A 25,209-nucleotide genomic window follows, 5' to 3' on the forward strand; every position below is an offset into this window, starting at 1 on the left:
CTAAAAACGTAAGATCACTAAACATTGATAGTCTTCTATTCACATGAAACACTCTGGGACAAAGAAGGTGGCCAGACCAAGAAAGCCAGTCCACCCAGATAGGCTAATATCTATGCAAAGGATCTCATGATCACCTGATGATGCTGATCAGGAGGAGGTCACCTGACAAAAGAGACTGAAACTTTAGAGAGAGGAAAAAGAGACCAGAAGCAGAAAGCAAGACTGTGCTGGAGGAAACTCTGATCTAATCCCAAAGAATGCTCCAGAGGAGTGAGAATAATAAGGAAGGGGGATTGTTTTGCTTCGTGTGGATCTGTATGTCTCTTAGGCTATCTAAAGTAAAGAACAGTTGTGTTAGGATTCCTTTTCAAAGCTTCTGTTATGCACTTTAGTTGTCATGTGTTCCTGGAGAGAGAAACTTCAATACCAGAGTGGCCACAAAACTGGAGTTCAGGAAAAGGGTGTGCTTAAGCAACTAAGGTGTCATGCAAGGTCAGCACTGGGTCTGGGCCATGAAGAGGGAACAGACATAGTCTGTGCCAGAGAGGTCAAAGAAAAAGACAGTGCTGGAGTCTACCCAGACCAAGGGAAGCACCACAGGTTGAGGAATATACAGAAGAGGAGGCTTTGCCAGGACTGTGGTGACAAGCACTATGTTTAGCAGCAAATCTTCTTAAACTAGATCAGAACAGGGTTCCAGAAACTAAAACAAACAGCAGTAAAAATGTAATTAAAAAAAAAAACAACCAAAATTCTTCTCCAGCCCGGGGTTCAACTTACTCTTGAGAATCAGGGTGTGAAGCCCTGCCTTCCCTTGAGTATTGTCCTTCTGTAGCCCCCTAGATTTATAACCCTTTCCTTGAGCATCTGTGTGAGAGAGAAGCCAGAGTGAATCCCTTGTTCACTGGGATCACGATTACCCTGCCCTCTGTCACTGAATCATTCTCCTGGAATTGAGTTGCTCTTAAAGGATGCCTCCTACTCAACATGCACAGTTCTCTCCTCAGCTTAGCCAGTGAGTGGTGCCGGCACCATCAGCTGTGCAAGGCAAAAGTTAGTTTTCTATTACACCTTCTTCCTGCAACTGCCCTCACATATTGATCATTTTTCAGATAGAAATGTTTGTTGATGTGTATCACCCTTAAGTGCAGACAGGCCTCTGAGCTCCTCTCCTCCCTCCGTCTGCCACCCATACTTTCCCCCCGTGTACACCTGCAGGTGCCCACAGTTCAGATGTGAATCCCTCCACACATCTGCTCATTCCTAGGTATTACTAGGAATTACTCATTCCTAGGAGATGCAGTCGTGGATGATCTTGCATGCCATAGGTCCTGTAATACCGAAGCACAAAACAACAGGTTAAGGATGGAACTGTAGTCTTAAAACCTGTATTTTTCTACTGTTGCAGGTATAAGGACAACTCTCTAACCTGCCTTAGCATAGATTTGCAGTTTAATGTTTGTTGGCTTTCATTATACAACCTCAGAAAGGACTCCGACATACTGGGCAGATGTAATTGCATTTGTGCTTAAAGGCAACAATAAACATGGATGTGAGAAACCAAATATACTGCTGAGTGACCTTGGAGAGGAATGCCTGAGGCTCCATGCTGTGGCAACTGACATCATTAACAGTGACTGTGATGCCTGGGCTCTTGGAATAATCAGACTTTGGAGGAATGTTTCACAGGGGACACCTTATGGATGTCAATCTTTCATGCACTCATTATGATGCCCTGTGTGTTTGATTATGTGAGAACAAGCGAGATCTACCTTGAGGCATATCAGGAACTCCAGCCGGAGGTATTAGAAATCTTGACAGAGTAAAGCAGCGTATTAAGAGCTTAGCCACTGAGGATCCTCTTAAAAAACGAGACTCCAGAGTTCTCTTTGCATAGCCCGTTTCATCTAAGACATCAAATAATACATGTTCTTAGCCTTTGACTATGGACTTATTAATTTAATGGCAGAACTGAAAAATAAAATTATTAATTTTCACGATGTCAGTTGAACTTCCTTGACTCATGTGCAAACTTATTTTTTCTTTAAAGATTTATTGTTTAATCATTGTGAATTAATACCTGATTGAAGTCATTTATGTCACATATAGATGGGATAGTAAAATTATATAAACAGGTGTAACTGTTTTTATGTTGAGAGGTGATCAAAATTTTGCATCCCTTCTAAGCAAAAATAATTTACCAAATGCCTTCAGAATGAACTAGCTGAAATGAATTCAACAGGAGAATGTCAGAAAGCCAGAACAAACGTACAACACTCAGTGTTCCAGTCAAACCATTTTGTTTTTTTATAAACAGGTGTTTGTAGCAGGAGCCCCTGAGCAATCTTATCAGGTTAGGGATAATCTGTTTATTTTGAAATCATTGGTAGAACAGAGGTTGAAAGTCAGGCAGTTTTAGCACTAACATGAAAACATGTACTTCAGGAAAAAAGTTACAGCATGTGTCAATGTTATAGATCACTCTCAATAGGCAAGACTGTGTCTCAATTTATGCACCAGTTCAAGGAAGTAAAAGGGAGTGAGAAGTTCCCCTTTGCCCCATTTTACATCTGTGTGGACTACACATGCCTTGGATCCAGGTGGCTGAAATAACCAGGGCTACTCATTCACTCCTCCCTTGGCCCAGGTGAGTAAATAATGGACAAAGACTTGGCTCCATTCCCCTACTAGCTGGCCAAGTTAGCTGAATCAACCAGGAGCATCGAGGAAGCAGGGAGCATCGAGGGAGAAATTCAGACTCAGGGATATGTCTGAGTGACCCTTTTCTTAGAGTTGTTCCTAAGGCCCAATCTAGCCCAATCTGATTGGCTACAAGCCAATGTGTTAGAATAAATGTCCCAGCATGCAATAATCTAAATAGAATCTGGAATTCTTGGGCACCAAATGACAACAAAAAAAGGCACTTTAAAACAGCAGCATGAAAAATAAATTCTTCTAAAACTTGTATGGCCAATAGTGAAAGAATATGCCACAAAATAAACATGTGTAGGATCATGCGCTATCCTCATTGCACCTGCTCTGGTTCCCTTGGGCCAAGATGCTAAGATGACCCGTGACTGTATAAGCAGGAACGAAGCCTAGAATGGCAGCAGTGGAAGTCTCACTCTGAATCAGAACAACTGTTCTGTAGCATAACGAGTTTCTGAAAATGTACTCAAAGGCTGTGTTGAGTGGGTGGAGGCGAAGGGGGATATCTAACCCTCCACCATAGCAGCCTCAAAGCCCAAGTCCCCTTTTGGCAACTGGAGGCTCTGGACTTCCCAAGTCTCACTATTTTCCAAATGGCTTAATCTGTCTCTTAAGATACTTCATTGAAGTCCATGACAAAACTCCCATTGACTTCAATGAAGCCAAGATTTCACCCTTAGTGTACTGTTGATTAATTGTATAGACGATTGACTGAGTAAACTTGGGGTTCATTATGAAAAATGTTCAAACACTCTAATACTACATCAGAAAATCGGCAGTCAGTAAAAGAATCAGGAAATTATCAGTAAGAATTACACATTAAAGACAAAGCTTTGCTTATGTGGAAATATTTTATTGATACAATAATGAGTTGTATAGTCCAGTAACTAGTTCTGCACCACAGAATACACAGGTTGGGCCTAATACCCTTCCTCAGGTTGAGGAGTTCCTTACTCTGCTGACTGAGACTAGTCAATGAGTAAGGGTATCAGAATGTGGCCCACAGGTTTCATACAGCATAGAGATCTTTAAACTAAATATATCTGCATCTAACCTCTAGCAATGTTTACAATTTCCAGAAACATTCCCTAAAGTTGAAGGATAATGTCTGCTAACTATTTAGGAATACAAAGAACTGTGTTAAGAGTCACCACTGTTAATTACTGTAAAGCAGTCTGTGATTGGTATCCTCGGAAAAGTTAATTGTCTCATTAACCTTAGCCATTGTAATCTAGTCATATTATGAAGAGGAATCAAAATAACAGACCAAGATAAAATACAAGTAACTACATTTAAAAACTACCTATTTCTCTGCTATGAACTTTTGGAGTTAAATACACAGGAGTCAGTTTCCCCAATTCTTCTCCCAAACAAAACTGTTGTCAGTCATTTTTCTCACTCCTAACAGCAGCACAAAGTGATGGGAGGAAGAAGGGAGTAGGGCTAAAATCAATCAAGGGGCTACAAAGGAAGTGTTTTGAAGATCTTGTGGAAAACATAATGGCTCCCTTCTCCTCGGCTATCTAGAAATAGATGGTAGAGCTGGTTAACATTTTTCCATCAAAACATGTTTCACACAAAATGCCAAACAAAATGTTCATGGTTTGTGTGGTGAAAATGTTCTTACATTTGTCATTCTAACTGAGCCTAAACCAAAGCCAGTTGAAGGCAATAGGAGTCTCTCCATTTATTTCAGTGGGCTTTGTTCCAGGCCTGTGCACAAATCAGGTATTTGCATGCACAGTTATGTTTGAATGTGCATATATTTACACTCAAATTAGGATTGCATTGGTGCAAAATTTGTGTGCCAATTTAGAGCCAGTTCAAAATCAGCTGAACATTTGGCACAGTATACATTTGTGTTGCCATGTGGTCTTTGGCTCCATCACCTCCAGATTCTGTTCTACATATCAGTATGCCTTAGACAGAGCCTCAGCTTTTCTCTTGAGGAATCTTGCGTATAATACGGATTTCAGAATCATGTGCCATACTATAAGCTTCCTGAAGGAATCCTTTAAAACTCTTCTATAGGAATGGAGTGTATAGTGTCTATTTGGTTTTTTAACAAACAATTCATTCTCCTGTGGGGAAAAAGAAATACTGCTTTTTTATTGTTGTTGCTATTTTGAATTTACTATGTCCCTGAATTAGATTATCTAAAGGTCATCTGGCTTTCAGTATTAGCAGCAAACATTCTAGAGAAAAAGAACTCACCATGAATATTACAAATAGGTATATCAGACTGAAAGCACCTGGTTAAGATTCATTTACAGGCTCTAAATTAATATTTCTTTTGTAAAAGTCATGTCTGGCTTGGACCCTGAAATATATCAAATGCAAAGCATGTGTAACATTAGTTGCTGAGCATTTGCATATGGACGCTTAAACTTTCCCAGAAAATAATTTTATATCAGCACTATCACATTGTGCTTTTGGGTAAATCTGAATTCCGCAAGTACAGTAAATTAGCTGTTTATTAGACCAAATCCTGGTGCTATGATTCATCAGTAATAGTCTATTTTTAAATTGTCCCTTATATGATCCCTGTCTACTACAGTCTTTACTACTCTTTTAGTATTAACATTAGTATTTTTTTTCTCTAAAGCAAATTAAAAATATGTCCTCTTAGCTTAGCAATGTACTTTAATTGTCTATTTTTGTACCTGATCACATTGTAAGCATTTTAGAATGCTGAGGTTTCTGAAGTTGTTACTATTTTATGCATTATGGCCCTGATCCTGCACGTACACACATGCCAGGAATACTCATGATAGTAACGTGAAACGTGTAAGTATTTGCAGGATTTTCCCAAAGGAAAATCTCCTTTAGCTGTTAATAATATACAGCCTATGGAACTGTTGGGCACTTCTTATTTTAACCAGTACACAGTAGTGGCATGTAGCACATTAGCCAGTTAATTGCAACATTTTTGATGGTCTCACACTCAAAATAACTGGGTATGATGTCAATACATTTTCCTAATGTATTGTTATAGTGCATAGGAATTTATTCATGGTAATAGCCCTTGTATGTCCCATTGGCTTTTGTGAGTGTATATGTACATATGCATAATGAAACTGCTAGGGAAAGTTTTATAGTTTACTTTTCATTACCATAAGTGGGGTTTTTTACTAGAATAAACATATAATGAAGAGAGAGAGGCTAGTTGATCACTAGTACACTTAACCTCCAAATACACGCATATATGGTTATACTTCACAAGTGACATAATTTAAAATGGAATAGAAACAGCTATATAGTTTATTCAGATTTTATTCTTGTTGTAATATGCTTTCTATAATAGGATTTCTAAAGAAGTAAGTTTATAATATTGTAATTGTACTATATATAAAAGAGGAATCCTTAGTCATATAAAGAAATAAAGGTTGTAGAGTGCTAATTTAAAACTGTTTCTTCTTTTTTTCATGGCACCATGCCCTTTGGGAGAATATACAAATTTATAGCTAAACCCAGCTCTTTTAGGATCAAGCCTTTCTTTTTATTGCAGAGGGAAATAACCTTTAACAATATTAATAAAGGCTCTATATATTTACTATATTTCTTTGACTTATAATGTCAGAAATATAGATTACACCATTAAATCATGCATTTCTACCTTCATGTGGTATTGCTTCACTCTCCTTTACAACAAATATGTCCAGATTTTTACAACATCTGGCACATTTATAGCAATTAGTTCTGGACAGACTTTACTGCTGTCGTTCTTGATTGCAAATCCATACATACACAAATTATGATTAGTAATGATTTATCCAATGACTAAGTAATTCATCTTAGTCATTTAAACCTTAAAGCTATCAAAGCTGACAGCTCTGACTGGTGAGCTGCTGTTTTCTTTGATAACATTCAGCTAGTTTATAAATGTTAAACCATTTAGATGAATAAAAATGTAAATGTTGGTGTAAATATTGTGCAATAAGGAGATGTGATTCTTTACACAAATGAGCTTTGTTTATAAAAAAAATTGTGATTAAAATGGCTTTCTTTGGCAATGCTTACTTGTAAAATGGGTATACTCATTAAACAGTGAGAGGCATCTCATGTTAATTAATACCATCCCCATTAACTAAAAGGATGCTTTGGCTTGAAATAAGAACATAGTTTAAAAATCATAAAGAGCCATTAACAGTAACACAACGTTAACAGCAGAGACTTCCAGGATAACACCCCACTTTTAACTTTAAGGCCTACCTATATTGGCATCTGTATGTAGAGCGAACTTATTTATGTGTATTTTTTTTGTTTCCCTTTCATGTCTTCTAATCTGAGCAGGTGAATGTCGGTATGCTATTCAACATACAAATTGCCAAGTAATTGCACTTTGTTGACATTTCAGACCATGTTGTTATGAAATATAAGCAAATAATGTCATCTTTTGCCCATGTGGTATGAGATAATTGCATGTGTAAATACAACTTAAACATTGTGCATTGTACACAGATTGCAGCAGCAACAGTGACAGAGAACCAATTTCCACCACTGTGAGAGAGCTTGGGACCAGCTGGTCTAACTGGAGGAATGGTCCAAAGCAATACACTAATATTAGGTTATCCTTTGGGGTGGTGGTGGAGGTAACATTGCACAGCCTTTAGTTATTCATTTAAAGGACACATTATGAATCTTCACAAGGTGCAGAGAATAAAATCAATTTCAGTATCCCAGAGACTAATTGGCTGTTGCACAAGGTCACTAAATACTACGTAGCTGCTTTTTTGATACTAGGGATTAGAAAGGGAGTCTTAAATAAAGGTGGTTGAGATTTCCAACCCACAGTTCCATTAGGACCTGAGAGCGTTGCCTTTTCCTGATATCAGACACAGTAAATATGTTTGTTCAAAAGGAGAAGGATGAATAAGAAGGCATGCAAGATTTGGGAGAAAGAATACATTACTCAGGAAGAGTTTTCTTTAGAAAATGTGGTCACTTTAATGTTGTCATGATTAGTATCTACAGCTTTGCAGCCAGATGAATGCTTATCCAAGATTTTTAATATTCAGTAAGTATATTTCATTGGTGCACTTCAGTTATCTATGAGTTGTATTTGATTAACAGAGGATTAATATGTGCCAAGATTACTGTGCTCTAGATCTGTGTTAAATTTAGGACTTTGTGTTGAGTCATGAACATTTAAGACATATGGCAATAAATTACACTAAAAGAATACTATGTAATTGTAACTGTGTCAGTTCCAGGATATTAGAGAAAGTGGATGAGGTAATACCTTTTACTGGATCAACTTCTGAGCTTGTCTCTCCCACCAACAGATGTTGGTCCAGTAAAACATATTACCTCACCCACCTTGTCTCACTAAGAGAATAAGTAACTGGGTGAAAAATCAGCGCTCAAAGCAGTTTAGAGTTGGAATGAAGAAGCCAGAATGTGTACAGTAGTCAGGAAAGTTTAATCAAGTTATTGAGTTTTTTGTTTTGTTTCTTAAATTCCAGTTTTTATAGAGCACTGAGAATTGAAACAGAGCAGTTGAAAAGCGAAGAATGCTTGACTCTTTCTCTCTGACAATCCCTAGACAAAGGTAATCTTTATTGTATGACCCCTTCATGTCTTTCTTTCATTGTAAGCCAGCAAAGAGGCACAGACATTTGTGATTGTATAGCTGGAATGCCTAAAGCACATCTTTCTAAATGCTCTGGTTCAGATGACTTGTCATTCAAAACACCACCTGCCACATGGGAGCAAGACAAACTTTGAGAAGAAAAGGGATCTGTTACAATGTATAATAAAGATGTAGTTTTCCACTTAACTTGTATTTTCTCCAGTTTCTTGTTCTGTTAAAAAATAAAAGTGCAAAAGATTTAAGGTTTTGTTTGTGAACAAGATTCTCAACTGTTGCAAAGTGGTGAAGCTCTGTTGAAGTCAAAGGAGTCAAACCAATGTAAACCAACTAAGAATCTAATAAACCAACTATGTATGCACATACAGAGTAACATGAAAACAAGCTGTATACCAAGATACAATTCAGACATCAAAATTTAATCTAAAGACCAGAACGATAAACATACATAATACAAGTCTTCTTTCTAACTTTCAGTCCACAAAAATTTTGGAGCATATTCATGGCAAATTACTTCTAGAATTCCTGAATAAATACTTGACACACACATACTTCTACACTTCCATTCAACAATGCCTTAAAAACTGAGGTCTTGACCACTGAATGGCCGTATTTTCAGCAAGTCTCTGCTCCATTGATTGCATCTGCAGAAGTGGGAATACACCCATTTGGCTTTTACACAAATTGAAGAGTTGGACATTCAGCAGTGCAATTTGCATGTCCAAATGGTCGTCTGAATGCACAAAATGGGTGCCTATGCTATTTTGTGGGCTTAACCCATTTTCATGCAGAACTTGGCCTGAAAATATGGAGAGAAGTGGAGGAAATTGGGCTCTAGCAACCTGATGACATTTTTTAGCCCTTGTGTTACAACCAAATTCCAATTAAGGCAATTGTAGTCTAGCTCATTCTCCAATTCTTCCTGAAATTTCAGTTAGACAAGTTTCTTGTCAAATTGATGTAGTTCTAGTGAAGTCAGCAGAGCTGACCGATGTAGCTGAGAATTTTGGCCTGCATATTTTTCACTTCCCATAATAAACTAATGTTTGTGCTGTCAAACAGCCTCCATATGTTGCCCCAGAAATGGCTGAATATCTGTGGTAATGAACCTGTATATACAGCTTTTAAATACCTTAGCATGGAAAGCACTACATAAAGATATGTTATTTTATACCATTATACCATTTATACTTAATGACAACTTTAATTGATCAGATCTTTTAATATAAAAGCTTCCAATGGAAGTTTGGCATAAGAAAATTGGGAGAAAATATGCATTGAAAATAAATAATATACACAATGTATGCTTTCATGTGAAAAACCAACCACTAAATAGAAAGCAGCTAAAATGAGGATAATCCTTCAAAATAAATCTCTAATAAGGAATATTTTTTTTCTTGCTGAGTGACACCTTAATCTGTGTGTGTGTGTGTGTGTGCGTGTGTGTGTGTAAAATCATTTTCAGCACACTTCTTAATGTAAATAATGCTGAAACCTGATGTGTATAAAATCCTTCTTTAATGTTTTAAATTAACTACTTATGGTTGTATTTAATATTTAGGATATTTAGATATCGAATATGGTAATATAAGAGATTTGTGGAAGTAGAAATCATTATTTGATTGTAAAACCCAGGAGGCTGGAAGAAAATCCTTCATACCAAAATGTATGTGCTACTATATAGAGACCAAAAAAACCCTCTAAGCTGTCAAGAACTGCAATATGATAAAAGGAGAAATGATGAAAGGGAATGGCACCTTGCAGCTGACCGTATAAAAGCATAAATTCCTCCTGGGACTTCTGTATATAAAAGATAGGTTTCAGTACTTTCCTAAGAACACTGGATCACATTAACTTATTCAAATAGGAGGTCAGGTCTCAATGTTCAGTTTTAAAGCTGTCCCACACACTCCTTGATAAGGAAAAATTGACAAATCACACTTTTGAATAAACTCATTTTAATCCTTTTCTTCCTTTTGAAGTAATAAAAATATCCTTGTCATGCAGTTACCATTGCATTTAATGGCTGTCATTTAGCAAAATGGAGAAATGATATCTGAGCATAATGCCTTCAAATATGGCTAATAGCATTTTACATGAGGAAAAATACTTTTATTTTACATGAATATGACTATTACATGATTATTATTGAAAATTCAGTTGCTTCTCCTATTATGGTGGATTGATAAGAATAGCTATATCTCTTCCCTATCATTTATGTAAAAGAATAGTAATATAAACCCATCCATATTCTTAATGTTTGGTGTAACACCCATTAGTGCTCAGATTCTTATCCAGAGTCTCACCTAATTACCACTTTGCATGATTTTTATCAGCATTTTAAACAATAGAGATTCTTAAAATGTTATATTTTAAAATGGTCCAGTGTATGCCTTTTTTGTTCTGTTTAGCTAAATATGGCTTTAGCTCAGAATTTGTCACTTTTGTCATAATTTGAAGCAATACTTCTAGATAAGTGGGCCTTAATTACTCCTAAATTACAATGGAATTTATATGGAATTACAGGTGACAGCCACATCAGTACCAAATGAGTTCATCATGTTTAAACTTATTACCATTTCTAATTAACCTTGAATGCTCCTGGATGCAAAATTCACATCCTCTGAATTACATATATGATTTGCAGTTCCACTGAAAACAAAACCTGCTGCTCAAGAAGTCGCTATGGAAAGTGACTACAAGGCCACCTCTGTGCTGAGCTGACACATGAAAGACTTGAGTTCAAGAATAGCACACAGGTTCCAGATCTGCTGATATGGGAAATCAAGCAAAGTACGCCACTAATAAACAGAGGTCTTTGGGAAAGTAAGTGTATATACTTCTCTATCCCAATGCTTCTTCCAGGCCTTGTTTTTGCTAGAATCTTCTTTAAAGTGGCATTAACAGGAGATTTTAAAATGTATCTCATTCTCTTCATGTTCCTTGAAGGGAAGAGTGAAAAGAGAATTTTACTGAAGCCACAAGGGATTAATTCAGAATAAACTGTATGGACTATGCCTAAGATCCAATGATCAAGGAAGCGTAGAATGTCCTGCCAAAAAACAATGCCTAGACTCACTCATTTAAATCATAACTATTTTCACTAGTACATTAAAAAAATTGGCTGCCTCTTTGCAGAGCTTAACTGGTATATGGAAGCAAAGTTATATACTTGACTTGACTTTTGGCAAGTGCCTGAAATTATCTAGTTCCTACTACTTGTTATTGTAACCCGTTGTTAAAAATAGAATAAAACAAAGAGGAGAAAGCTACCACTAGTAAATAAAGTTGGGGATTTTGCGTGTGTGTGATGGATCAAGAGCGTTGAATAATAAATCTTTTTAAATGCAGCTCTTCCGTTTTGCATGATTATATCCAAGGAATCATGGATGCCTCCAAGGAGGATATTGGGTCAGCTATTGCAACGTTTACTCACATTGGTGAACACTGACTATGTGAATGGTTCCATTTTAGTCACACCTTCCCAACAAGAGTTCTGGGGAGCACTGGACCTCCATGAATGCCCAGGTTTTCAGGGGGAGGGTGATTACTGCACCTTCTAGTACAAGAGTACACTATGAGCCCCCTCTCATGTCTGTCCAGCTGAGTGTGATGGAAAGGTAGCAGGGCCCTGCCTCATTCTCATTTCTCACTGCCCTTTCTCAGGTGACTTCTGCCCCAAGGAATAATGCCCCCCTTTTCCCATTGTACATCTCTGGAAGGGGTTAAACTAATAAGGTCATCAGTGTATTCAGATAGAGACATATGTGGAGTTTCTAATATGTAGTATGTCTGCTGGGATCCCATTGTTTGGATTGGAGGATTTTGTAGAGGATGACCTTCTAAGTAAATTTATTAGAGGTAGAATAAGAGAGATCAACTGGTACAAACCTGCAACAGATTGTAGGTGAGGACTGTCTCTGTGTTATTTACTTGTATAGTATATCTGTGATTTAAGAAAATTGCAAAAATCCATTAAGATGATTAGTCCTAGACTGTTTCATAGACACTTGTTTCCCCATCACTACCATCTTCAGGAATGGGGGGAAAAAGCACCCTCCAAGTCAGTCTACTGATTTCCTGAAGGGTTTAAAGTCAGTCTGCACTTTGGGATATGCAGTGTTATCATAACCGTGTCAGTCCCAGGATTTTAGAGAGAAAAGATGGGTGAGGTAACATCTGAGAAAGAGCTCTGTGCTGCTCATAAGCTTGTCTCTCTCACCACCAGAAGTTTGTCCAATAAAAGATATTATCTCATCCACCTTGTTGCTCTACTTTGGGATATATCAATGTAGCAAGGGGGAACACATCTTTTATACTACTCATTTTCATGATGAGTTGTCTTTATATTTGATCATTAATGTAACTGCATTTACTATTTGATCAATTAATTTCTGATCATTGTGAGACTGATACTCTGGATGGTTATATGGAAATTGTATCTTGGATGTATTATCATGTGATGTCCCAGAGCAAAATTGAATAGTTAATATTTCAGACACATACATCATCAAAACATTTTTTCATAGTGACAGTAAGGATAACTCTTTTGCAAGATACAAATGCCCAGGTCTTCACAGGTATTTAGTCACTAAATTCTCATTGAAATCAATGAGAGTTAGGCATTAAATACCTTTTGAGGATTTGGGCCAAAGACCTTACAGCTGACTCAAGCAACGACAGTCTTTAGGATTGATTTTTATTTTATAGAGGAAGAAATTATTTTATGCTAATGGTGTCACTGTTTGCCCGCTAAAGAGAGTTGTCTCTGGATGTAGAATGTAAAGATAAAAGTTTAAAAAAAAAATGCAGTCACTGAAATAAGTTAATTACCCTTTCTTTTTCAGTTAGCCATTCTGTAGGAATTGCAGAGTCCTGCCTTGGCATGGAGTTCACTATTTTAGCAATTTAATCCTGTCAAATCTCATGGTCCAATTGCCAGCTTGCAGGCATAATCACAAACCATCAGATCTGCAACTTAGGTTGGTTCATTGTGGAGAAATTGGATGTCTCTCTTCTGGATCCAGAAAATAATTATGGAGAGGCTGCTCTATAGGCTAATTAAGACACAGCTATGGCAGGATATCACAGGTACAACTGGGAAAATAATAGATTTTTCAATTCACTGGCAAATCTGAAAAACTGGAAAAAGGTTGAACCATAAATGATTTTTATTCATCTATTTATTGGAAATTTTTGGCAAATTAAAAAGTTGAGAGAACTTCAAGTTAGGTTGAAATAAAGTTTTGTGTTTTCCCAACTCTATTTTGTTTTCGTTTTGATTTCAGACATTCGAACAAAAGCAAAGAAGGACGAGATGCACAAAATGCTGGGAACTCTTCCCTCTTATAGCTTATAAGTTTCACCAACCACATGCCCAGTGGTTGATCACTTTCCTGCATTGCGGGAAACCCATGTTTAATTCTTCCCTCTGACAGATGTGGAGAAGGGATTTGAACTTGGGTGTCTCATATTGCTGGAGCATATCCTAGCCACTGGCCTGTCGGGTATGTTGGTTTTTTCTCATTTTTCTGTTGAAGCTCTTCTATTTTTACAACTAATTAGTCATTGAGCCAGAGATTGAATCTGAGTCTCCCACTGGCTGGAGGACTGCCCTAACCAGCAGGTTAAGTCATTCTCACAGTCTTTTTCTCAACAATGACTATCCATTGACATTATGAATGACTATGAATTGCTATATTAATGACAATGGATAGTCATTGGATACATAGCCCTCCTGCAGCAATGACTTCCTTCTGTTGGGAGCAGCCGTATGAGGGAGTGTGTTTGAAATTGTTCTTGGTAAGATGCACACACATTTTGGGGACATTATGGCCATTTACAGGTGTCCATCATTAAATAGCTCCCAACACCTTTGTGTCTAAGGGTGTATCTACACTCACACTTATGCCAGCAAAACTTTTGTTGCTCAGGGGTATGAAAAAACACCCCGCTGAGTGACATAAATTTTGCTGGCATAAGCACGTGTGCAGACAGTGCTACTGCCAACACTGATACTGCCTTTTGTGTAGGTGGTTTTATTATGTTGACGACTATACTCATGCTTATGCCAGAATAATTTGTCATCCAGTGCGGTGTATTTTTATCACCATGAACAACAAAAGTTTTACAGACATAAGCGCAAGTTTGGACAAGGCCAAGTTGTTGGCATTCTTCCTACCTAAACTATGAGAAGGGTCAGAAAACCCACTACAGATCACCACGCTTTCTCTGGTGCCTACATCCCCTCAAATCATGTGTGTGTGTGTGTGTGTGTGTGTGTGTGTGGGGGGGGGGGGGGAGAGGGAGAGAGAGAGTTTTCTCTGTGAAATTTTAGACATGACACGTTGGGTCAGAGATGGATTTTTTCAGCTTGCTCAGGAGACATTTTTTGGCCTGTGAGACCCTGAACTCAAAAGCTGTGTGATATGATTTGGCAAGAAGCTCTGCAAACTTTCATGGAATAAATTGCAGCAGTTACATCCTTGTCCTACTTGTTAATTCTCAATAATGAAACTCCTAATGCTCATTTGGTATGAAGAGAACTTTCCTATTAAACAAGAGAGACTTGTTTCTACCTTCACCATTCACCAAAACCTCCAATTAATTTAAATGTCTTCAATGGACATTTAGATACCAAAGAATTTAGGATAGCTCTCATTTGACATAATTTACTAACACAGATATATAATAATAAATGCAGATTTCTCAATTGAGAAATAATTTTAAAATCTGACAATGATTGAGATTTTTATAATGTACTGACAATATAACTTTTGCACAACAACGTCACAAATACTGCATATGTGAAATTGTAAGCTATGGTACTTTTCTGTAGTTCATTGTGTACCTCCTATGACTGCAAGTATGGGATAAAAGGATTTGCTTTTCATTATAGGACAAATTAAATTTTAATTGCCTGTTAAAACACAAATGTCAAAAGCAAATCTTCAAGCCAGGTTTGTGATCCTCTCATATAGCATGTTATATCTTCATTTAAATGTAAATTAATTCTTTTCTTCATTTTAAATATATTTTTCACAGAACATATTAAAGGTTTATTTCAAAACACTGTGTAGTGAAATATCTGTACTGAAAAGTATATTTGACAGCATAGACAGATCTAGTTTCAAGTTTCATATTAGAAACTTTCCCTCGTGTCATCATATCTAATCTCTCTGTATTTACAATGTCTGAACCTTATTAATGAATCATTTCTTAAACAAAACAGGTTTTAAAACTGTATCCTGAAATATGCACTAGGCACAGTGCAGAACTAGTGACTAGTTACCAGAGCTAAGGGCAAGATTCACAAAGGTACTTAGGCATTTGGATGCTTAATGAAGTCACCTGGCAAGAATCAGAGGAAGCTGAGCTGGGAGTCACCTGACAGCAGGACTGGAAGGTTTTAAAAGGGCAGGAGCTGATCTCTTCAGGTCTTTGGCCATTTGCACCACTTTAAGCAGAGAAATTGCTACAGAAACTTGATGAGGCAGTTCCTACATGCTGAACGCAGAAGGACAAGGAAGGGTGAGTAGGAGTGAGGACCATGGCATTTAGGATGTATGTTGTTTTCTATAAAGTAAAGAGCAATGCTGTATTAGACTCCTGTGCAAGTATCTGTGCAGTTTTACAAGTTTCACCAGCCATGTGCCCCCTTGACCAGGTAACTTTGGGTGGAGTTCTGGAAAAGGGCGTGTCTAAGCTATGGGGAGACTTAGCACTGGCCTTAGGGGCTGAATTGAAGATAGATTGCTCTAAAAAATGGGGGCTAAATAGAAGATATGCCCCAAAAGTGCACCTATGGACCCAAGATGGGGGCAATGCCTGGCCTTTGTTTAAACTCTAGAGGATTAAATGACCCAGGGAATAAGCAGCTAGACCCCGGACAGAAATCAGGTGAGTAGCTAAAAGGGGGTGCTCAGTTTGATGGAAGCTGTGACATGCTCTGACAATGCCTACCGATTCAGGCCCTACCGGGGAGATAGGCAGGAAAACACCTTGTTTGAGAATACCATATTGGTGTGTATCAGTGGAGCTCCATTGACCTTAATGGAGCCCTGCTGACTTGCACCAGCTGCGCATTTGGCTCTAAACCTTCCTCTGTAACATTTTTGCTCTGATTCATATTGTGGTCATCTAGGTTGTGTAGTAAAATAGATCATGATTAAAAATTAGTATTAGGAGTGTGTACCCATTAAGTGTAATTTAGCCCATATGACTTATGAATTGAAAATAAAAAGGCATTATTTTAAAGTTTGTAGGGATACGGACATGCCCATAACAATTTAATTTCATTCAATTATCATTCAAATATGGCATGTAATTGTAAAACTTATGGAACTATGAAAGTGGAAATTTATAATGATGCAGTCTTAATTTCATTAATTTAACACATAAAGCAGATATACCAAGACAGACATCAAATTAGAAACTCTCAGACTCTAATTAGCTTTAGAAGTCTCTTATGTCTAATTGATATGGCTGTCATAATTAATTTAAATACTGATTTCAACCTGGCCACAATGCATTCACTAGCATTCCATTCACTAGCAGCCTTTAAAGAAACATAAAATGGGACATGTTTTTGTAATCAAGTTTTGATTTACAATAAGGTCTTGGGTTAACTTTGATTAACTTAGATGTGCTAAGGTATTTTAGATAAAAAATCATGTGAGATGTTAAACAGAACTAAAGCGCACACCATTAAAACTGCTTAAATGAAGTTGCCTGCACTGCAAAAACCAATGCATGACCATGGAGATTTCAGTGCCCTTTATAACAAATGCTGCAGAGCAACTCAATTATAAACATGCTTATGAGTGATGCCTTATAGTTTTGAAAATCTTTATCTTAGAGAAAGAGTAACAGTGCAAATTAGGGGCCCAGTTCATCACTGCATCACTCCACTTTAGCCCCAGTATAATTCCATTGATACCAAAGAAGTTATACCAGCAAAGTAACAGTGGTGAATTAGATCCTGGATGTTTTCTCTTGTTCACTAGCCATTAGGGCTGTCTCAGTCCCTAAATAGCTTATCCCAAATTTCACAGAACTGATGACCTCTACATATCAGGAGGCAAGAGTTAACCTTAAACTTGAAGTATTGTTTTACAACTATTGTTAATTAAGGAGTAAATCCTGTACACCTTAATTTGGCAAGCAGCCTTGAACAGTTAACTAGAAAACATTGACTTTAGTGTGATTACTTGTATGACTAAGGAAAGAATTGTTAGGTTCTAAAACAGTTGGAGAAATTGAACAATGATTAAAGCTGTTTCCCACACTAGAAAAGTAAATTTAGTGTATTCCAGGCTATAAATATGACCTGCAGCTGTATATCCTTATTTGCTACCATACCAAACTAGATGTGTATTATTAGATTAATTCAAATATGACAGTGCCCAAAAGCTCCAATCAGGGCAGAGACTCATTGTGCTGGGTGCGGCACAAAGAAAAGTGATTCAGAGATTATGCTTATCTCTTTCTTGAATGTCAGTGCCATGTACATTATATATTTAAGTTGTGATTATATTCATATTACATCTTAATACTGACTACACCTAGAACTAGCAAAATGAAATGCACTGAATTTTTTTTAGCATAGCAAAGAACAGCATATGAAGTTCTATAGCTCGTAACTGTTGAAATAACAAGTTTGTTGTATAATATATGAATAATGCCATTAGGTTGCTCCTAAAAGCAGATTAACATACTACAGTGGCAGCTGCAACCACAGCTATATAGTAGTTAATGGTCACCAGTTCTATTATTAATCCTCTAATTTTATCCGGCCATTGGTGCCACAAAAGCAGCAGCATGCCACAAATGTCAGGCGCTAGAGAGATTATATATTTATACTGAACTAATTTTTTTTTAAAAATTACAATCTAAAGGATAATGGGTAGCCATCCCAGCGAGTGTATAGGAGAATGAATGTCTATGGAGTGATAAGGCCAGGAAATGAACCCCTATGCATGTGGCAGATCAAGGTTATAATGAGTGTAAGGCCAAATCCTGCTCTCTTTACTCACTCTAGTGCCTTCATTGACTTCAGTAGGAGAATTTGTTTGAATAAAATTAGGCAGGACCTGGCCTATAGTTTATAAACCATGGTGGGAAGCACCTGGAATTTTTTCTTTGACTTTTATGTGCCCAGATTCTCAGCTGTTGTAAATCAGGATAGGAGTAGTGAATGGAGGTACACCAGATGTCTCCACACTCTGAAGAATTCACATCAATCTGATAGTTCTTCATACGACACTGTTTTTCAGGTAATCAGTCAGATTCCTTAGAGCTTTACAGTCACTGGTATTCAGTGTTTTAATGAATGTCCATCTGAAATTATATCCATAGGCAAATTCTCTTCACACATGCACTGTTGCACCTTGAAGGCAGTTGAGTTACTCCAATTTACAGCAGACTAGGATCCAGCCCACCTCCAGGCTGCACTGGTGAAAATGAAGAGAGAATTTGACTCCCTGTTTTAGTTTCTCTCAGCTCAGCATAGTTCTGAGTAAAACAATTCAATCTAATTCTTAGCGGCAATTGAAACCATGTTTGCTATTATTTTGCTCCAGATATTGTGGTGTTTTTTTGATCAGAGAAAGTGTTTGATATTTTAGGTGAACACACTCTAGGAGTAAGAAACTGGATGCATTTCTGACCCAAAGGGGCTAAGAATGGAAAATCAAATCTATCTCTGACCAGTCCAACTTTACCACTCTCTCTGGAGCACTTCAATCTTTGACAAACCACAACATTTAAGGTTTTTCTTAAATCATAAATGAAAAAAGAGGGAAAATTAGATGAACTTACACTGAAAGACATTAAAATCCTCTTCCCCATTCTGCTCTGCCCATGTGTCACTCCCGCCTAATGTTTCTCTTAGAATTAGAGATCACATGCAAATTTACATTTTTAAAGAGTGGTAAATTAGATAATTGTCTGAAAATGAAGAGTTATATAAAGCCATGGCAACATAATAAGACAGTCATATAAGACTAATTATCACTTTTTTGACTTACAATAGCTATCATCTTTTCCTGCTGAAAATCAGAACACTACACACCAAAAGAAAAGTGGAAAACAATAACAACTGCAGAAGCATGTAAAAGAGCTATTTTCTGCCTTGCTAGATGTAATAAAGTGCTTGCATATGAATAGTCATTCATCATGCAAATGAATAGAGTCATTTGTTAAACTTATATTTCATAGAAATGAAAAGAAGCTTAAAAAGAGTCTCTTCATTAAAATTTAGACAAGATTTTTCTATTTTACATTTTTCCTCAAATTGTCTGGCCTTTTAAGTTCCACAAGAAAAAAAAATGTGATTTTGTTGTTGTTGTTTCTTTACTTCTCATCTGGTTCACTTAATTGCCTCTGGGCTAGATCCTAGGCTGCTATAAATTGGAGTAACTCAACTGCCTTCAAAGGATTTATGCTGCTTTATACAAGCTGAGGATCTTACCTTCTGTGCAAGGACTTGGGGAAGGGCATGGGCAACCCTGCTTTTTGGGAATAACTTGAGTATGCATGCTTAAAATTTGCTTTTTGTGAGTGTTCGTGGGAATAAGAGTCAAAAACTTGAATAACCAGATAAAGTGAAAACCGAAAGCTCTCGCAAGCCTAGCTGAAGTGTGGTCATTTATAAGTTATGAGCAAATATTGGGGAGAAAAATGTGGGTAGTATTCACCACCTCTGCTATTTTAGGATACAGCTGGAGCTGAAGGTGTAATTTCCATTCTGAGTTATTGCACTAAAAATAAAATCATAGCCATGGTGGCAAGAGCAGACTAGTGTTCATGCTAGAAAATGCATCTAGTCTTTCAAAAGGCATTGTACTTTGGGTGGCTAGCCTATCCCGCAGCTTGCATGGCTCGGTCTATACTTCTATTTTTAGTGCTCTAGCTCAATCCCAGCTGGTGCAGCTATGTCGAACTGAGGTGGAATTTACGCATCAAGCTCCAGTGTAGACATATCATTTGTTCAGGTAGAGAGGCTGCAGGAGAGGAACAATCTGAGTGGGGTTTTTTTCAAAGTGAGTTTGTGTATTTCTTACTCTGTCTAGTTTGTTCATTATACCATTTAGTGACTTTAAATGTCTCACAACCATCCCATTTAATGCTGTTAAAGATGTGCAAACCATACAAGGTCTAGAGAGGTAAGGATTGACTGGGATAAGAAGACTGGGATAATGAATTTTTAGATGCTTATCAAAAGTGTAATTAACCTCTGGATATATGGAAGCTCTCTTTGGGTTAAGCCTATATGACACTATTCCTTTCCCCTCCACCGATAGTTTTCTTTCACAATAGCCATGGAAACCTTCATGTACTCCCCCTCCCCACACCCACCCAAGAAATAACCATGCCACTTCACTCCCATCCAGGAACCGGTATACATGACCCACAGTTTGTCAATCCACTCCACCACACCTTCCAGGCCTACAACTCCGGCACTAGACCTCCAATTTAAAGCTCATGGCCCTTTCTCCCAATTCTAATTTGAGCCCAACTGCCCCTGAATCTTACCCTCTTTCCCATTTCATACAGCCTCTGCACTCTGCCAACCACTCCAAATCCCACAACTCACTCTGCCAAGCATTCCAAATCTCACAATTCAGGTACTCAAGAATCTTTCTCGTTCCCAAGTCCAGCTGACCATGTTTACATAACTAAATGCAGCTCTCAAAACTTCGGCCACAAAAAAAAACGTTGCAGTCCTGGAAATGTTCCGGTAATAAAGTCACAGATTTTATGTTGAGCATGTGTCATTACATAGATCATTCTCTCTGCTGATGAGAGACCAGTTTACCAGTTAAAATCTGGGATCTCATCTAAATGCTACTTGCACAATTCTGTCCAAGGCACTGGTATCCTCTGATATTCTGAATGCGAAAAAGAGTTGAGCCAGAAGAGAGTTCTACATAAACACAAATTTTAAGAAGGCCATTTTCTCATATGAACAACTGAAAAAATAAATTGCTCTCCTCTCCAATCACTATGAATGTTTTTTATTAGAATTTAAAAAAAAAATGTATTAAAACAAACCATAGAACCAAATCCTCAGGTGGTGTAAACTGGTAGTGATCTGAGTTCAATGAAACTACACTGCTTTATACCATCTGAGGTTCTGGTCTATAGTACATTCTAGTTGAAAGCATTTAATTTTCAGTGCAGCCACATTGCTCTGAACTCTCAAAGGTATTTAGACATATAACACTCACCAGAATACTTTTGAAGTAGGGGTGTGTATGTGTGTGTGTGTGTATATATAACAAAATTTCTGGCAGGCTGAAGATGGGAGGGCCAGATGGGAGTGGGGGGACACACTATGACAATTGCAAGAAAGGAAATGTGGTAATATACAAAGGGCTGACATTAAATAGAATTAAAATTAAATAGAGAGGTATGATTCCAGGTAACTTTTTCCCAAACAATAATTTCAGGCTTTCTGCAACCTAGTCAAAATGCATAAGGAAAACTGTAGCTCATTCTTTTATCACTGACATGATCTCTCTCTTAAGACTATCAACATGTCTGAGCTGGGCAATATTTCAGTCACCCACTAAAATACTGTAGGTAAGACATATAGAAATTCCTTTAGTGTTCTCCAGTGTCGTCTTGACTGCAGTGAAATTGACAATCTGCATCGGTACAGTTGTCATGATTTACATAAGAAGTGCTCTTTGCAGGATCATTGGAGGTCATGGCATTTGTAATCTACAGAAAAGAAGGAAAGAAAAAAGCACACCGAGTAACTGTTAAAAAAAGGAGGTTTTGCAAAAGTGTTAGAATACAAAAGTTTAAAGTAACTCGTTAAGATACTATTGAAAATGCAAGTCAGCAATGCTCAGTTAGAAAACTATGAGTGAATATATGAATATATTATACCCTTAATCTAGATGCTGCTGTGCTATAGACATACTTTTGCATGTAGATAAAAAAAATCCTATCAGTTTAAATAAACAGCTATAAATATTTTAATGTTCCAGCACAATCTTTTCATATCCGCTAGAGAGAGGTTAAAAATGTTCCTGGAATCAGAAACCACCCCTCCCCACACATTAGGAGTGATGTGGAGCTGGAGTTTGGTCTTCCGGGGCAGAATCCACCATTGCAGTTTTAGCTCCAGGTCAGATCCAGAACTTGAAGTGAAAGGATGTTTTTTTTTTTCTGTGTGTGTGTGTGGGGGGGGGGGGGGGGGGATGCAAACTCGGATCTCATGAGATCAGACATTCTCATAAGATTTTAGTCCAATTTAGTAAGTAGCACATGAAAAGAGTTGTACTTGTAACTGACCTGTTCATTAAATGAAATTTAGGTTTGTGTTTTCAGAAAGTAAGTTATACCCAGTGTTTTTATGTCTATGTTGTCCCAGGATGTGTGTGTGAGAGAGAAAATATAGGCAATAGGCTCTCCTCATTAGACTGTAATCCTCCTTGTCCTAAATCAATTGACATGCCACTTATCACTAAAGTACCATTCCAGGTTTTTTACCAGAACTTACTTTAGTATTATTAAAACCCTGTACACTGAGATCTGTGACATGGGATACCCATGTAAATCATCAGCAATCAGTTTAGTTATCCGAAGCACCTATTTCTTTAATTCCTCATGGCATTCCATAAAAGCATTAATAACATCACGATCCCATTTAAAGCAGTGATCAGCCAATGGAAATAATTTCATATTGCCCCAAAGTGAAGCATCAGGTGAAAGCTGCTAACAATACAAGAGAAAATGGTCTGGTGCACATTTCCTAAAACTCCTTTAGACTTTGGGCTTTCACAGAGAAGCTCTTGAATCCTCAGGCTCACTCTACAGTCCAATGCACAGTGTGACATATTGAACTGCATTGCATGGAATGCTTTATTTTAGCAGTTTCTGTGGCAGTCGTGTTTAGCTGTGTACATGCTCTGTAATGATGCTGTTCTTGTCCATTTTGTCAGGAGCTGGATGTGTCTGGCTTGCTGTGAAGCTGTCTTCTGTCATTCACTAGTCTCATGTCTTGTCAAGTCATTTCACTCACCATCAGACATCAGGATTTCCACTCTATAATTCCTATAGCAACCTCTTTGAATATTGTTACATTTCTCCATCCAAACTCCTTGCCACTTAAAGAATTTATAGTATTTTTGAGAAAATAACTGCAGATTGTTGGTGATTGGAGAGGTTGCAATCTTCTCTGTGGATCATTATTCAAACAATATCTCACCAGGATCATAGGGGGTATTTTGTATGTATGTGCAATGTTTAGACTAGAGCTGATGGGGGGTGGGGGGATCATAGCAAACAACTTCAGACAAATTTTGCTTTCTATCTGTTCATGAATTAGCTGTAAACAGATCAAAAGAACTGGATTTCATTTATCATTCAAAATGATTAGCTGAGTAAGTCTTCAGTTTGAGCTGACTTGGGCTACATTGAGCTACATTGGGTAGCTTAAATTGGGGACACTGTTCTTGTGTTTCTGGTCCTTGAATGGTTACTTTTAATACTTAGACTGTGTTCAAAAACTAAATTTGCTTTCCGTTTATAATCTTCAATACTCCTTGAAATTTCACTGTTCTGGTGAATTGTCCTTCTTCTGAATTTGTTTCTAGAATGTGGGCAAAAAGGGAATTCAAAAGGGATTTAAACTTCTAATAAATACATTTTTGTAAAATGATATTGAAGTATGACTAACATACACAATAAGTTAATGATGCAATTTCCTTTCCTTCTAAAAATCACAATGTTCCTAGAGCAATTCTCCCATTGTTTAATGTTGTCTTTCTGAGCTACATCATATCAGACACCATGACCTCTTACCATTGTTTTTTCCAGTGTCTGTCTTACACAGAAAGTAGCTTTGGGCAGGAATTCTGTGTTCTGAAATTTCACTTTGTTCCCCAACATTGCTATATAAAAGACAATGTTATTTTGCCATTAAGCATATTCAATGTACTCTTTTCACTGATATTCCTCATGGTGGCCTGAGAGACATTAATACATAGTGATAGCGTGGGCACTCACTCCAAGGGTGCCCCTTTGTGCAATGTTGGCATCGCTCTGCACACCCCCTGACAGCCCAATGCAGAGTGGTGGGTGAATCCCTGCCTCAGTTTCCCTTTATGAGCTATCATTAAGTTCAGTGAGTATAGGACAGTGAACGGTGCCTTTAGTGACATCTAGTGCATTTAATCAGAGGTCAAAGAGTAAGTTTTTGCCTCTAGCTGGGGGCACAAGTTAATATTAGTCTGTTTTCCCCATCTGAGTCCATCTTGACCCTGGACCCTCTTCTGGAGTTAGGCTTACTGCCATCACCTGGGGAGGGGTTCCTTCTCTGGACTCAGGACCCCTGAAGAAAACAAACTGCTGCAGCTCTTCTCTGTAGCAGTGTGGAACTTCCCAACAATCTAGACCTCTTCCAGCTGTCTGATTAAAATCTTGTCACTGTCAGCCCTCTCAGAACCTGCTCCCTACAGGCCCACCTTTCCCAGATACCTTTTCTGGTGAAACCCACTCCCCGGACAGCTACCTTGCCTTAAGCTTTCCAAACAGGTTCTGCGGCTTCCTGCCTGACCACTCCTACCTCTTTATAAGGCCTAAGTGTCCTCTAACTAATTAACTATTGCCTAGCCACCTAGGTAATTATCTACTCATGGGTGGCTATAGTTTGGCTTATTCTCTTTAGCAGATCCTGTGATAGGTAGGTTGGTCCTGTACTCCTCTGGAAGAGTCAGCCCCAGTGACACACTTATTTAGTACTTCTGGGGCCTATGACTCCACACTCTGCTCCATTAAAGGGCAATATGTTCATACCAACCAGTACTAGGGCTTTTCTAGTAATATTTAATCACACACAAAAGCAGGACAGACAGTGCATTTAATAGAAGACAGTTCTGCACATACTATGTGGGAGT

The 25,209-nt window shown here is 37.7% G+C and overlaps 1 long non-coding RNA gene across 1 annotated transcript in view; it reads left to right on the forward strand.

Moving 5' to 3' along the window:
* Window positions 1-15,772: 15,772 nt before the first annotated feature.
* The window catches only part of LOC137147638 (uncharacterized), a 119,257-nt gene continuing 109,820 nt past the window's right edge, over window positions 15,773-25,209 (forward strand). Inside the window, exon 1 of the long non-coding RNA XR_010918276.1 lies at window positions 15,773-15,829. This is a non-coding gene — a long non-coding RNA (uncharacterized lncRNA). The remainder of the gene's footprint in view (window positions 15,830-25,209) is intronic.

The sequence above is a fragment of the Emydura macquarii genome, unplaced genomic scaffold, assembly GCF_026122565.2.
Source record: "Emydura macquarii macquarii isolate MOO-44397 ecotype Brisbane River unplaced genomic scaffold, CSIRO-AGI_Emac_v2 contig_561, whole genome shotgun sequence".
Lineage (NCBI taxonomy): Eukaryota > Metazoa > Chordata > Testudines > Chelidae > Emydura > Emydura macquarii.